The sequence below is a fragment of the Camelus ferus genome, chromosome 19, assembly GCF_009834535.1.
Source record: "Camelus ferus isolate YT-003-E chromosome 19, BCGSAC_Cfer_1.0, whole genome shotgun sequence".
Taxonomy (NCBI): domain Eukaryota; kingdom Metazoa; phylum Chordata; class Mammalia; order Artiodactyla; family Camelidae; genus Camelus; species Camelus ferus.
Window position 1 is genome coordinate 12,719,051 of NC_045714.1, and position 14,493 is coordinate 12,733,543.

Genomic DNA, 14,493 nt, shown 5'->3' on the forward strand with positions numbered 1-14,493 from the left:
TTCCATTTTTCAAGAGAAACCAGAAATCTAGATTTTTATATAAAATCTCATTTTAAAACATTAATTCCATTCAAAATAAAACACCCTACAAGCTAAATAAAACTCACTGTAGCCTGACCACCCTTTTGGGGATGTTTGTGGTACACATACTGGCTAATACAAAAATCAGAAATCAGTGTAACACTGGCTTGATAGAATTTTTACTTTCCTTTTTGTTTGGGACATACATATTTGCAGTAGACAGATGCAGATGGAAGGCTTTGAAAAAAAGTGATTCCAAAATATAACAGAGAGAAAATGAAACAATGAAAAAATTACAGTCTGTGATTGCAGGTCTTTCCAAGCTCCAAGCTCAGAAAAAACAAATAAAACACAAAAACCTAATATGGTAAACCTAGCACAAAAAGTTTTTCAAATTCAGAAAACAAATGAATGAAGATTTGATCTTTTGCATTTCAAAATGATTCTCAGCCAGATGGTGAATTTCTTGAAATAAGGGGCCTGATTTTATTTATCTTTGTATCCCTGGCAGCTGGAAGCACATAATCAAGGTTAAGTGAATAAATGAATGAATGAACAAGTGAATATTCCTTACAGGTGATTAACACAGGGAATGTGTGTTGGGAAGCGGCACAGTGTGGGGTATGAGTCTGCAGTGAGGAGCCAGTCGATCTGGCCCTTCTCCTACCTGCTCTTCCATTTTGGAAAAGTAATTTCCTACTTCTCTGCACCTCCCTTCTTCATGTGTAAAATGAAGACAATAAAAAATGCCTACCCAATAGTGTTGTTATAAAGATGAAGTGAAACCTCCGTGCAGACTACACAGCACAGCCTGAAATGTGACATGGGTCTCCTAGATATTGTTACTGGGGTTGATGGTTGGTTAGTTTTAAACAGTGGATTACCAGGTGAGTTGATAGTAAGAAAGGTAGCATATTTAACTCCTCTCAAAGACATACTTTTGAATAAAGTGCTGTGAATTTGGACTAGATTAACTAGAAGTGTTCTTTATATAGATTCTGTGAGAATCAGCTCGGGTCACATCTTGGGCAGAGGCCTAAGGAATCTGGAAAAAAGAAAAAAACAACAAAATACAACGCTGCTGTTTCCAAAGCATTTTCAGCAGCAATGAGGCCCAGATGCTTCTCTGGGGAATGATTCTTTGCTATAGAATTGGCCATTTTCAGCAGCACACACTGATGTTGTAATGAGGAGGATAAAACACATGAGTCCACAGCCAGCTGTTTATGGAGTACTCAGTAAAGCCTAGTTGTTCTTGAACCAGCAGAGAGAAATTGCCTTCTCTACGCCGGCAGAAGCTCGTGGCTTTTCATTTTCTGTCTCTTTTTGGGTATTGCTGCTTTCCTATTCACTTTACCCTAATAAGGAATGCTCTCTCTAGAGCAAAATAGATGCCAATCTTAAGCATTTCTGAAGGAAGAGCTATTGTAGTTGGAAAATACTGAATAATTCGCAGAGTATTACTTTGCCATTATTAGAGTACTTCCACTATTATGTTCCTGATGTTGGCTGGGACTTCCTAGTCCTCTGAGATGTGGGCAAGGTCAGTGCCAACCCCCCTCACATACTATGCAGAAGAAAAAAATCCTCTTGTCCTCCCCTGGGTGCAGAGTGGTGAGTAGGTCGGTCAGTAGGGGTAGCTACTCCTGCTGGAGCCTTTGCACCCTGGGGGGCGGCTTTCTTGAATGTGGGCTGTCTTGCTCCATGTTGATTCAGATGGAAACAAGTAACTTGTTTACCAGTTCCACAAACTGATCCTATTCACACCAAATGCATGTAAGTATAGCAAACTTTTTTTTTAAATAAAGATGAGAGAGGTGAGAATGTGTGGGAAAAACAAACTGCTGTGGAATAAGGTGAAAAATAAGAAACAACTTCGAATGGAAGCAACGATAACAGTGCTCTTATGATACCCTTTAAACCCCCACCCAACCCCTTCACCAGGGACCCTGTGATTCACTCCGTATTTATTGCTCCTTCCTCAGATTTGTCCTGGAACTCCAGACTCTCAGAGCATTTGCATTCTCTGCAAAGTCCACCCTGAGACCTCATACCGAGTCCATCCAGCTCCAGCAGACAGAAAAGGCACCCCCTTTCCCAGGTACATACCCCTTGAGTGATTTTTACATTTCTGCTACACCTTCAATGACCACATTTCCTGATGTATTATCGAAGTGAGCATGCGTCCTCTCTCGTTCTGTGTCGGTAGCAAGAGCGCCACTTGCACTGTCATCACGCCCGTAGACGCACTTTACTCCTCGTTTACCGGGAGTGAGGCTCCGCGATGGAGAGACCCCCGCAGCGGTCCCCGTGGTTTAAATTTTCCCAGCAGCCCCATCCAAACATACAAACCAAGGGGTGAAATTCATTTTAACAGTATGTTCTACTAACCCAGTATACCCAGGCCTCTATTCCCTCAGCAGTATAAACAGCGGGATGAGGTACTTTACCTTTGGTTTTGCCCTCGCAGGCCGGAAGAGCGCGTGTCTCGCCGCAGCGCACCTCAGCCCGCACGAGCGCATCCCCGACGGCCCAGGCGGCTCCGGGGGGGCCGGAAGGCCCGGGCGGGGGCCGGGTTTGGGGGAGGAACCTGGGGGCCCAGCGCAGGGGCCTTAAGTTCAACTGAAGCCCAGAGTCTCCAGGGCTACTTGGTTCCGCCCTCAGACCTACTGTCGCCTCACGGCGGCCAGACGGACATAGCTCCCCAGAGCCTTCTCTCCTTTGGCAAAGACCCCAGCACCGCGCCTAAAGGCGACGGCCACTCTGACAGGCTGAGCTGGATCACGTGCCCAGGAACGCGTGCGCTGACTGGCCCAGCCCTCGCTCCATCTCCGGTGTGGGGCGGGGCTTCTTGGCTGGAAATCCCGGGAGTTCCCGTGAGAAGTTGGAGTGGATGCCTAGCCGGAGGACGAGGTCTGACGGAAGGCAGGAGCGGCCTCTCAGGGCGGGTAGGTGGTGGGTTTGACGGGCATGGGAGGTTGTATACGCTTGTCTTGGGGGCGAGGGGAGTAGATTTCTGCGCTCCACGCGCCAGAATCTTAAAGTTCATGGAGGGGCGGTCGGGTTCAGTCAGTCCGCCGTCCAGACGTTTCAGCCCCGTGGTGCTGCTCCTTGAACATGGCGGCCACTGCGGGCAGGACGGGCGGGGCCCAGGCCGAGGACACGGGGCCAGGCGCCTCTGCGCGTCCCAGGCCCTCGCGGGGTCAGTGGGGTCGTGTCTCACCGGTGGCCTCTTCCAGAAGCGCTGCTCCCTGACAGGGCCGGGGTGGGCCGGCTGGACCACAGAGGACGGGCGGTGGGTGTGCGGGCCGGCAGCGAGCGCCCGTCGCCCGGGCCGCGGGAGGCGTTGGCGTCTGACGTCAGCCTCAGCCGCAGACTTCCTTTTGAACTTTGTTTTGGTTGCCGGGTATTAAGACTGTTTTGATTCACACAGGTGTGAATTGTAAATGTTTTCAGTTCTTTTCTGTGTCTTTAATTAAGCTAATCTATGAGATTAGAAGAGGAGCAGTCCGATTATCCGTAGGGGAACATGCTTTGAGGGGTCCAGGGCAAAATCAAATGCGGACCCCTTGCTCAGAACTTATTAGAGATGATCAAGAGGGTGACAGCAGAGCAGTAAACCAAGTTGGGGGGGGGGTCCATTGTGGCTGTGCAGGTGTCACTGCACGAAGCCAGCCTTGTCAACAGTAAATAGTAACAGCTCACACGGCTTTCTAAGAAGCACCCTAAAGTTGCAAGTGATAAAATACCTGGACTGTGCTTTGACTTCAGTATGACTTGTCCCTCACGGTGGCCCAGTGTAGTGGTTTAGATCAGACTCTGCTGATTGGTTTGCTTTTCATTTCTGGCTAACTAGCTGTGTGGTCTTGGGCCTATTGCTTCACCCCTCCTCACCTTAGTTTTTGGGGGTGATAACACCATCTACCCATGGGATTGTTTTGAGGATTTAGATGAGATAATGAAAATAATGTGCTCAGCATGGGGCTGGCACAGGGTGACCAGTCCACAGATTCTAGCTAGTACGGCGGTTTCAAGCACTGTTGTTGCACTTACAGCGTAGATGTACGGTGTATCAGGCAGGTGGACGTACTTCAGCCCACTACTGGTACCTGCCCCACACAGGTGCTTCCCTGTCTTACCTGAATGTGGTTGAGAGAGGCTGTCCAGTGTGCTCACTTGTATGATTGTATCTAAGTAGACTGCGGAAATCATTGGACCTTCAAAAGGCGCAGGGCAGAGCTACAGCCTTCTGAGCCAGTGAATCACATTTAAGGAGATTAAATTTTGCACAGAAATCATGGGAAATGTTATCCCAAGGTCTGCAGACAGTCTAACTTGTGTTATAATTTGGTATATATGACCTGTAAGAAGGCATGTTGCTCTTTATTGTACAGGGTTTTTTTGGGGGGGGAAGATGGGGAGAATAGTTAAAATAAATTTTAAGAAAAAGAAATTTGAATTAAACTTTGGCAGATCCCTCAGACTTTGGCTCCTGTCCCTGCAGGTCCTTATGATCTGAGGATACTTGGCCTCTGGCAAAGGACCTCATAAGTGACTTCACTGACAGTGGGTACTGGATTTTTGTTATTAAGTACTAAAAAAAAAAAAAACCCTGAAAACAGAAAAACTTGATTGAAAATTATAAAGATAATTTTATCTTATATTTACTATTTAGGTAATAATCACAAGTATAAGCTAATTTTTAAATGGAGAAGGAAAAAGTCAGTGATGATTTTTCCCATTTTTTTATTGTGAAATATACATAACACAAAATTTACAATTTCAGCTATTTTTCAGTGGACTGTTTAGTGGTCCCCATTAAACCCCTAACCCCCAAGCCTTCTGTCTCTATGAATGGGACTGCTCTAGGTACTTCATTAAGTGGAATTGTATAGTATTTGTCTTTTTATGACTGGCAGGTGTTGCATTTTTGGTATATTTTTCAAACAAGGTTGACAGCACAATTGAATATCCTTCACTTTATACTTGGTTTTATAGAACATCAGGAAGAGGACCTTCTTGAAGAATCATCCAAGGACTTCATCAATTGTACAAGAATACACTTAAAATTTTTTTACTGAAGTTTAACTTATAGTAAAGTGCATATGTCTTAAGTGTTGGGTTCAATAAACTTTTATATCTGGATATATCCAGATCCAGATGTGGAACATTTCCATTGTCTCAGAGTTGTCCCCTGTGCTCCTTCGTGCTCAGTGACTCCTCCCCACCCGGAGGACTTTCCTGACCAGCAATAAGTTCTCCCTGTTCCTGAACTTCACATAACTGGGATCACTGCTATGTGTTCTTTTGTATCTGGCTTTTCACACAGCACAGCACCTGCGGTGTTCGTACAGATTGCTGTTCTTTGCAGTTTGCTCTTAGTTATCGATGTGTACAGTTTCACGCTATGAAGATTCCACAATTTGTTTACCCGTTCTCTTCCAAAAACAGATATTTGGGTTGTTTTAATTGCCCATTATAAATAAAGTTGCTATGACCTCTCTGCCAAGAATGCTTCCTCATTCAAACAATTTTGCTTTTAACGTGTCATTGTTGTCATCATTCTTGCAAATTTTCTTTTCAAGCTCTTGACTCTGCCATGTCCTCCTTTGTGAATGCTGCCAGAAGAGATTCTGTGTTTTCCAAAATCACATTATTGACTTCGTAAAATCCTGCATCATTTGCAAGATTTTCACATTTCCTTTCAAACCAGTTTGTCCTGTCCTTTTAGATGATGCCTGTGTCTACTTTGTGGAAGTAACATGCTGATGAAGACACTGGTGCAGTGTGCGAGGGCCGGAGCTGGAGGTGAGTGGGCTGGGCCGTGCGAAAGGGCTAATATCCTAACAGTCACTTAGAGGTGAGTATTTTTTTTATGACAGCTCTCTCTTCCCTCTGCAGCCTTGAAAGTGGGGCCTAAGTTAACGCGTGCTTGGCTAACAAGATCCCCTTGTGTTGGGTTTGAAGCTAACTGCTGTGATAGTGCCTGAACTTGCCACTTGGGAGGGCCGTCTTCTGGTCCTTTAGACCCTTGCTTCAGTCTTTGGTTAGGTGCACAGACGCGAAGGGGACATTTGTCACTGAAATTACAGATGACTGAATGGCAATTTGAATTGCATGAGCATTAAGTTAGTCTTCCTTAAGAGAGATATGCAAAACCCGTGATTAAAATGATTTTATTCAAGCATTGGGAAGTATAGATAAATCCCCCTGACGTCAGCACAGTGGGGGGCACTCTGAGAGCCTAATTTTAATGAATATACATTTTGACTTTTCAACTACAGGGGAAGTAGGGCAGAGGACTTATTTAGATCATCCTAATTAATAGCCATGTGTGTGAGGGCTATTGCAGGGCTCTGCTGCTTCTGCAGAGAGGACGAACCAACAGGATATATATATGTGTGTGTATATATATATGTGCATATACATTCACATACCTATGATATACACACATACATATACACCTTTATATGTGTGGGTGTGTAAAGATTTCCTGTAACAATTGGCTCGTGATTATGGAGGTCAGAAGTCCCATGACCTGCCATCTGCAGGCTGGAGAACCAGAAACCCTGTGGTTTAATTCAGTCCGAGGCTGCAGGTCTTGAGAACCAGGAGCACCGTTGTCCCGGGGTGGAGAAGATGGATGTCTTAGCCCAGCAGACAGTGCATTCCCCCTTCTTCTGCCTTTCTATTCAATTCAAGCCCTCGGTAATGGGCTGATGCCCACCTGCCTTGGTGAGTGCCATCTTCTTTACTCAAGTCTACTGATTCACATGCTGATCGCTTCCAGACACACACACACACACAATTTTATCTCATTAAGAGGGACCTGGAAATTGGTTGCAGTTTCCACTTCTTGGTCAGTATATCTTCTCATGGGCACTGGAACTGCTACTGTTCTGGGTGGAGCCACACTTAGATGCATGTCAGATGCGTGGAGCAGTGTCTGTAATGAAATGGGACAGTGCTCTGTGCTTCGTTCATGGTGTTTGGGCAGTGTCTGATCACTTGGAGGGACTCACTGTCCTCACTTATCGGGGTGTCTGTTGGAGTGCAAGGAGGAGCCGGGCCGCCTTAGCCCCACTGGCCTGGAGGAGCCTTCATGTGGTAGTTGAGGGGTTTCCAACAGGAATGAAGCCTCTGGGGAGTGGTCAGAGGGGACCCCTCAGAGCTCTCTGCTGACCAACAGGAGAGGGTACTTAATACTGACTGAATGTTAGGTAAACCTTATGAATTTGAAAATTTGTAGGTCAGAAAAATTCAATTCTAAGATTGAACTAATACTTTGTGGAGCATGGGACATGTCCACACTCATTCTCAGCTCCCTCACTCTGTCTCCCTCTCAGCTAATGGGTGGTGGCCTCCCTCCCTGCGTGTCCTCTTACTCTCTTACTGGTGTTGCCGCTGCACTAGGTGTAGATGGTGTTTGTATCTGCAAGCATGGGGATCTGAAAAATATGGTATGTATTTGTTTTCTTCTAACTGAATTGAATGTGAGTCCGAGGCAAAATCCTGGCAGGCTGGAGGGAAATTCAATCACAGACATTTGGAAGACCATTTACTCTCCTTTTGGGGCACAAAAACCCTGGAGGTTGACGTGGAGTCAGGGAGCCTGTCTCCTCGACAGTGCGGTGCTCACTGCTGACATCCTGAAGTGTGACTGCGTATCATCTCTGGGAAGGGCACAGGCTTCCAGCAACTCCTGTTTTCTGTTCTATTGCAAGTTATTATCTCAAAGGATTATCATTTCAAAAGTGTTTTTGAATAAACATTTCTCTCTCTGCTCCACGGGCCGCCCAGGTGAATGGATGAGTGATGGATCCCAGGTAAGATCCTTGCCTGGCTGGTAAGCTCCTTGAGAGGGGAGGCCGTGCCTACCTCGTTCCCAGCTGCATCCCCAGAGCCCAGAGCCGTACCGGGTGCGTAGTTGGTGGTCAGTGACTGGCCGCTGGATGGATGATGGAGCGGAAAAGTGCCTCAGGGCTGAGTGGAAGAAGAAGTAAACCTAGTGCACGCAGTGCATTTGTATGGTTTATCACAGAATATTTAAGGATGTGATCTCTTTTTAAAAATGGATTTTGTTACTACATAACATACATGTGTAGGTGTCTATCAATGGTACTTGGAAGGTTAATGAATGTGTACCTACCCAGAGCAAGAAGGAGGGTTCATCAGCATCTCAGAAGCACCCCTCTGGCCCCTCCGATTACTACCTTCTCAAAAAGTGACCACTCTCAGAAGGCCTCTCGCTAGGGCTCGCTCTGAGTGTCCTGAGCTTTATATAAACTTGAGCATAGAGTGTGCTTTGTTCAGTGTCTGACTGCTCTTCCTTGTCAGTGTCTTTGGGGTGTTGATGTCATTGTAGTGTGTTTCCCTTCACTGCACTGCAGTACTCCACTAGGAGAAGAAAATGATTTATCCATTACATCGCTGATGAACATCTGGGGTTCCTGTTATAACTGGTGTTGCTATGAGCATTCTTGCTTGTGTCCCTGGTGCACTGAAGCACATATTTCAGTGGAGTACTGCCTAGGGTCTTGGATCACATGACCAGAAACAGAGCCTCAGGTGAGTATTTCTGGGCAGGTAATTTACAGAAAGAGCGCTCCTTGGAGGAACCTGCAAGGAAGTGAGGGGCAGAGGAGGAGCCTGGCAGGGAGCCAGGCCAGCCTGCTCATTCTGCCGGAGTCCACAAACACCCTCCTTCCATGGGATTCTGGGGGGTGAAGGGCACTGCAGAATCACCCTGGAGGAATTTGTAACTTTTAACCAGCCAGGCATTGGCCTTGGGCCCCCTCCAAGGATGAGCACAGCATTGTGGGCATTTCCAGTTGAGGCAGCTCCCATCAGTGAAGTCCTCTGGAAAACTTGTGAACCTTTAGCAGCCAGTAATTACAGAATCTGGGAAATGGACGTCCTGGCCTGTAAATGTGATCAGGGTGGGTCGCCAATAGCAGCTCCCACACGAGAACTCAGGGTGGGCATGGTCAGCTTTAACGGCATTGCCAAGTTGTTTCCAAAGTGCTTGTGCCAGTAGACACAACCACCAGCATCATGTGTGTGCTTTGGTTCCAAATCCTCACCAACACAAGGCACTGGCCAGCTTTTCCATTTTAGCCATGTTAATAGAGTTACAGTAGTATCTCGTGTGATTTTAATTTGCATTTTTCTGATGACGAATGAGGCTGCATCCCTATTCTTAGTTTATTGCCACATGGATATTCTCTTTTGAGAAGTATCTCAAGTCCTTTGCCAATTTTTCTACTGGATTATCTGCTTTTTCTTATTGTGTGAGTTCTTTATTTATTCTGGTCAGTACTCCTTGTCAAATATTTGTATTAGAAATTTCTTCTCCAACATTGTGGTTTGCTTTTTTCTCCATAATGTGTCATTTGCTGAACAGAAGTTCTTACTTTAATAAAGTCCAATAAATCATCTTTCCCCCTTTGTGGTTTGTATTGTTATGTGTCCTCTTTAAGAAATCATTGTCTAGCCCAAGGCCCTGAAAATATTTTCTTTTATTGTCATCTAGAAACTTTGTTTTAATTTTCACCTTTAACAATTAGATCTATAGATCATTTGGAATTGAGTTTTGTCTATAGTGTGAGGCATGCCTTTGTCATGAATCAAGGAACCACGTATATGTGGCTGTTTCTCATACTTCGTGGGGTAATTTTGCCCCTTCCAAGGGACACTTTGCAATTTCTGGAGATACTTTGTCACATGTGTGTGCGTGTGTACATGTACAACTGGCATCTAATGACTAGGGACCGGGGCTGCTGCAGAACACCCTGCATCACACAGGACAGCTCCATGGTAAAGAGTGATTCATCCTGATGTCAGGATTGCTGAGGTGGTGAAGCCTGGGCTGTCCCTGCACAGTGCCCTGCTGTCTAACTGCTTAGCATTGTCATGCCCCTCCTTTTGGACCCATGAGCCTCCAGTTTCCTGCATCTTTCCAAGCCTGCTGTGGCTCTTCTTTCGCTTTGTCTTTCCACCTGCATCTTTAAACCAGCTTATCTGTTTCAAAAAAAAGTCTGCTGGAATTTTTGTATAAGCTTGGATAAGATCTGTATCAACTTGGGAAAATTTTCGCCTTTCCAATAACAAGTTTTATAATCCATGAACATGATATATTCTTCTGTTTATGTAGCTCTTAGATTTTCTATGATTTTGTTAATTTTTTTGTATTTTTTTTATAGGTGTCTTGCATGTCTTTTGTTAGATTTATCTTAGATATTTGATATTTTTACTGATATTATAAATATTGTCAGTTCTTTCCATTTCAATTTCTAGCTACTTGTTACTGACATATAAAATGCAATTGCTGGGGGGAGGATATAGCTCAAGTGGTAGAGTGCATGCTTAGCACGCATGAGATCCTAGGTTCAATCCCCAGTACCTCCTCTAAAAATCAGTAAACCAAGTTACCTCCCCCCCCCAAAATGAAGAAGTAATTTAATAATAAATACAATATTTTTTAAAAGTAAAATAAAATGCAATTGCTTTTGTATATTGACATGTCTGTGGAAGCAATACTGAATTTTTAAAATAATTCTGTTAGATACGTGTATTATTTTCGGTTTTCTACGTGTCAGTATTAAGTGTGAGAATTGACTTTCTCCTTTTCAGTTCTTATGGTGTTGTATGTATGTATTCTTACTGCCTTTGATAAGACCCCCAGTAAAATTTTGAATGATGACTGTCACTGTCTTGTTTCCAGACGTGGCAGGAAGTTTTTAGTATTTCCCCATTGCTTTATCCCTGCACCTTTCCTTGCTTTGAGTCAGTCTGCTGTCTGACTAATGCAGTTGCTTTTGCTGTCTTCTGATTAGCATCAGCGTGGTATATTTTTCTTTATATCTAAAGTGGTTTCTTGCTGACAGCACAATGTTGGGTCTTGTTTTCTGATCCACTCTGATGACCTCTGTCTTTTAATCGATGTATTTTGACTGTTGGTGTTCAAAGTGATTGCTGATATAATTAATTGATATGGTAGATATATAGTTAATATTTACCACAATTATTACTATTTTCTGTTTATTACCCTTGTTCTGTTTTCCTGTCTTTGTCTTCCCATGTTTTTCTGTTTTTTGTGGTTTTAACTGAGCACTTTGTATGATTCCATTTCTCTCCTTCCTTAAAATATTAGTTACAATTCCTTTTTTATTTTTGTTAGTGGCTGCCCTAGAGTTTGTGACACACATTTACAACTAAAACAGGTCCACTTTCAAATAACACTGTCACTTCAAGCAAGTACCTTATAATGACAAAATAATCCTACTTCTCCCTCCCATCCCTTGTATCATTGCTGTCATTTATTTCACTTGTACATAAGCGTACATAAATGTGTATTCACATATTATGTATAATGCATGCATATGCGTACATAATCAAATACATTGTTGCTATTATTATTTTGAGCGAACTGTTATCTGTTACATCAATTAAGAATAAGAAAAATAAAGGATTTTATTTTATTTTCACCCATTTTCTTCAATTCTCTTTATGAAGATCTGAGTTTCTGATGTATATAATTTTCCTCTCTTTAAGGAAATTCTTTGAACATTTCTTACAAGGGAATTCTACTGGCAACAAATTCCCTCAATTTTGTTCAACTAAGAAAGTTGATTTCTCCTTCACTTTTGAAGGACAATTTCACAGAGTATAGAATTCAAGGTTCAGACCATTGGTGTTTCAGCTCTTTTCTTTCTTACATGTACATTTAAGACATAAATTGTCTTCTAAGCATGGCTTGGGTTCATGCCACACATTTTGATACATGTTTCTATGTATGTGTGTATATATATGTATATAAAATGTTTCATGCACATTTGAAAAGTATGCGAATTCTGCAGTGTTGTGTGCAGTATTCACATAAATTCAGTCACGTTTGTTAACGACAGTGCAAAAAGCTTTTGTATCCCTTTTGGATTTTGTCTGCTTATTCTATTTCCTGAGAGGCATGTTAAGACCTATCAAAGCAGTTGTAGATTTTGTGTTTCCTTTTTTATTTCTATCAAGGTATGCTGTACATATTTTGAACATATGTTAATTAGGTACATGCAAATTTAAATTTGTCACATCTTCCTGAGAGATTCTTTCACCACTACAAGATGCCAGTCTTTATTTCTAGTAATGCTTCTTTCTAGAAAATTGACTTTGCATGGTATTAGTATAGTAAACCTCCCGTCTTTTGATTAGTTTGTGTATATGTCTTTTTCCATGCTTTGATGTTCAATTTGTCTGTATTCTTATGGAGAAAGTGAGTCTCTTTCACAGCACAGATTTGAAAAAAAAATCCAATCACACATTATTTTTTAACTGGAGTATTTAGTTGACTTATATTTTATGTTAGTACTGACATATTTGAGTTTATACCTACAATTGTACTATTTGTTTTCTCTTCCAATATTTTACCTTTCTGTGTTTCATTTTCTCTTATTTCCTGCTTTCTTCTATATTAATCCATTTTTTATCATATATCCCCCTTGTCAGCTTGTCATGCATTCCATTGCTATTACTTTAATAGTTAAACTAGATGCTATAACGTGCATCCCTGTGTCCTTACTGTGTGCCTGTCTGATATAATCAGCATTTTCACCACTTCCAAGATGACTCAGTTATCATAGAACAGTCTTACTCCACTTAACCTCTCACCTTTCATGTTATTGGTATATTTTATTTCTAAATACATTTTAATGCCACTAGGCGGTATTATTATTCTGTACCCTTAATGATTCTTGAGCTTGACCCATATATTTACAGACTTATTTTTGTTCCTGAATCTGTGCATGGGGTCCTTTTACAATACCTGTAGATACCTCTTTCATATTTCAGTTAGGTCTGCTGGTTTTTGTTTGTGAAAGTCTACCTAGTCCTCACTTTTGAATGATAGTTTCGCTGGGTAGAAACTTCTAGGTTGAACGTTAGTGTCTTTGACCACTTCACAGGCGCTCCTTTTTTCTACTGGATTCCATGGTTTCTTTTGAGAAGTCGTCTGCCTTGCTGTTTGCTCCTTGAAGGCAGTGCTGCTTACATTCCTGGCAGCCTTTCTCTTTGTTTTAGGAAGCTAGATGTGGCTTTCTTTCTATTTATCCTACTTGTTAGTCTTATTGCTACTTCTTTGAAATAATGTGGTTTATTTTTTCTGGTTGCTTTTAAGTTTTTCTCTTTGCCCGAGACTCTCAGTGGTTTCATTAAGACATTCCTGGATGTGGCTTTCTTGTTATTTAACATTCTAAAGGTTCATAAAAATTTTGAATACATGATTTTATAATTTTTTATCAGTTTTGGAATGTCCTTGGCCATTACTTCCTCAAATTGGGCTTCACCGCCCCCCCCCCACCGTTGGGACCCTAGTTATATATGTGCTTAATCTTATAATCATATATGTAATTTCTGTTCATTCCCCCCATCACACTTTAATCTGGGTGTTTTCTGTGTTCTTCTCCAGTCCTCTTGGCCTCTTTTCAGCTGTGTCAGAACTGTACTCAGACTCATCTCTTGAATATGTGATTTTGGTGATTGCATTTTGTGCTTGCCTCCTCTCCAAGATCTTGGGTCTACATGACTTGAGAGCCTTGGTATCCTAGAATACCAGCTTACTTTCCAGCCCTCCAGCACTGCCTGGAGCCCTGCCTGGCTCCTGCTTCTGGCTTGGCTTTCTGCTCTTGTTCTCAGCTTGTGTTCATACTCCTTGCAGACTAGCAGAAACCTCACAGGGAAAGCATTGTGGTAGATTGGCCTCTTCCAAATGTGTTTTCCTTTCCTCTGGGACCTTTGGCCATTCATCTTTGGTAGTTCTCTCTCTCATCTTGGGGGAGGGAGGCATAGTTTTGTAAAATTCAGCTCTTCTGTATATGTATTTTATCTAGTTTTACAATAAAAGGTTTATCTTGCTGCAGAGTAGTCCTTTATACCTTTAACCAGATGATAAAATAAATCATCTTAGTCACCTGATACCCTATTAGAAAGTAACGTTCTATGTGGAAGTCAAACTTTTTGTTGTGAGCAGTGGAAACCGACCCTGGTTAGTGTAAGCAAGTGCGAACCAAACCAGCGAAAACCGTAGCCTCTGGGGAGGCGCTAGCTTTACCCTCACTGTGCTCCTGGAGGTCTGAGACTCGGGAAGGTTGAATAGCATCGTACGGAAGGTAGGTAAGGGGGTGGGATTCAAACCCATGCTCTCTGGCTGTGAAACCCTGCTGTGTACAACTGCTCCCTAGTAACAGTTCACATGCAGTTGTAAGAAATGACACAGAGAAATCCAGCTTCCCTCAGTGGTAACATCTTGAAAAACTATAGTACGACACCAAGATGAGGATGTTGACATGGATACAGTGAACCAGCTTCATTCATGCTTCACCAGTTTCATATGCACCCATCTGTGTGGGTGCATTTCATCCTATGTAATTTTGTTTCCTGTGTGGATTCATGTGACCTCTGCCACAGTCAAGATAGAGAATTTTC

At 42.9% G+C, this 14,493-nt stretch overlaps 1 long non-coding RNA gene across 1 annotated transcript; it reads left to right on the forward strand.

The window, feature by feature from the left end:
• Positions 1 to 2,921: 2,921 nt before the first annotated feature.
• On the forward strand, positions 2,922 to 6,809 carry LOC116657871. The gene is made up of 3 exons (XR_004313025.1): positions 2,922 to 2,969; positions 5,753 to 5,829; positions 6,607 to 6,809. It is a non-coding gene; the product is annotated as an uncharacterized LOC116657871 (long non-coding RNA).
• Positions 6,810 to 14,493: the final 7,684 nt, after the last annotated feature.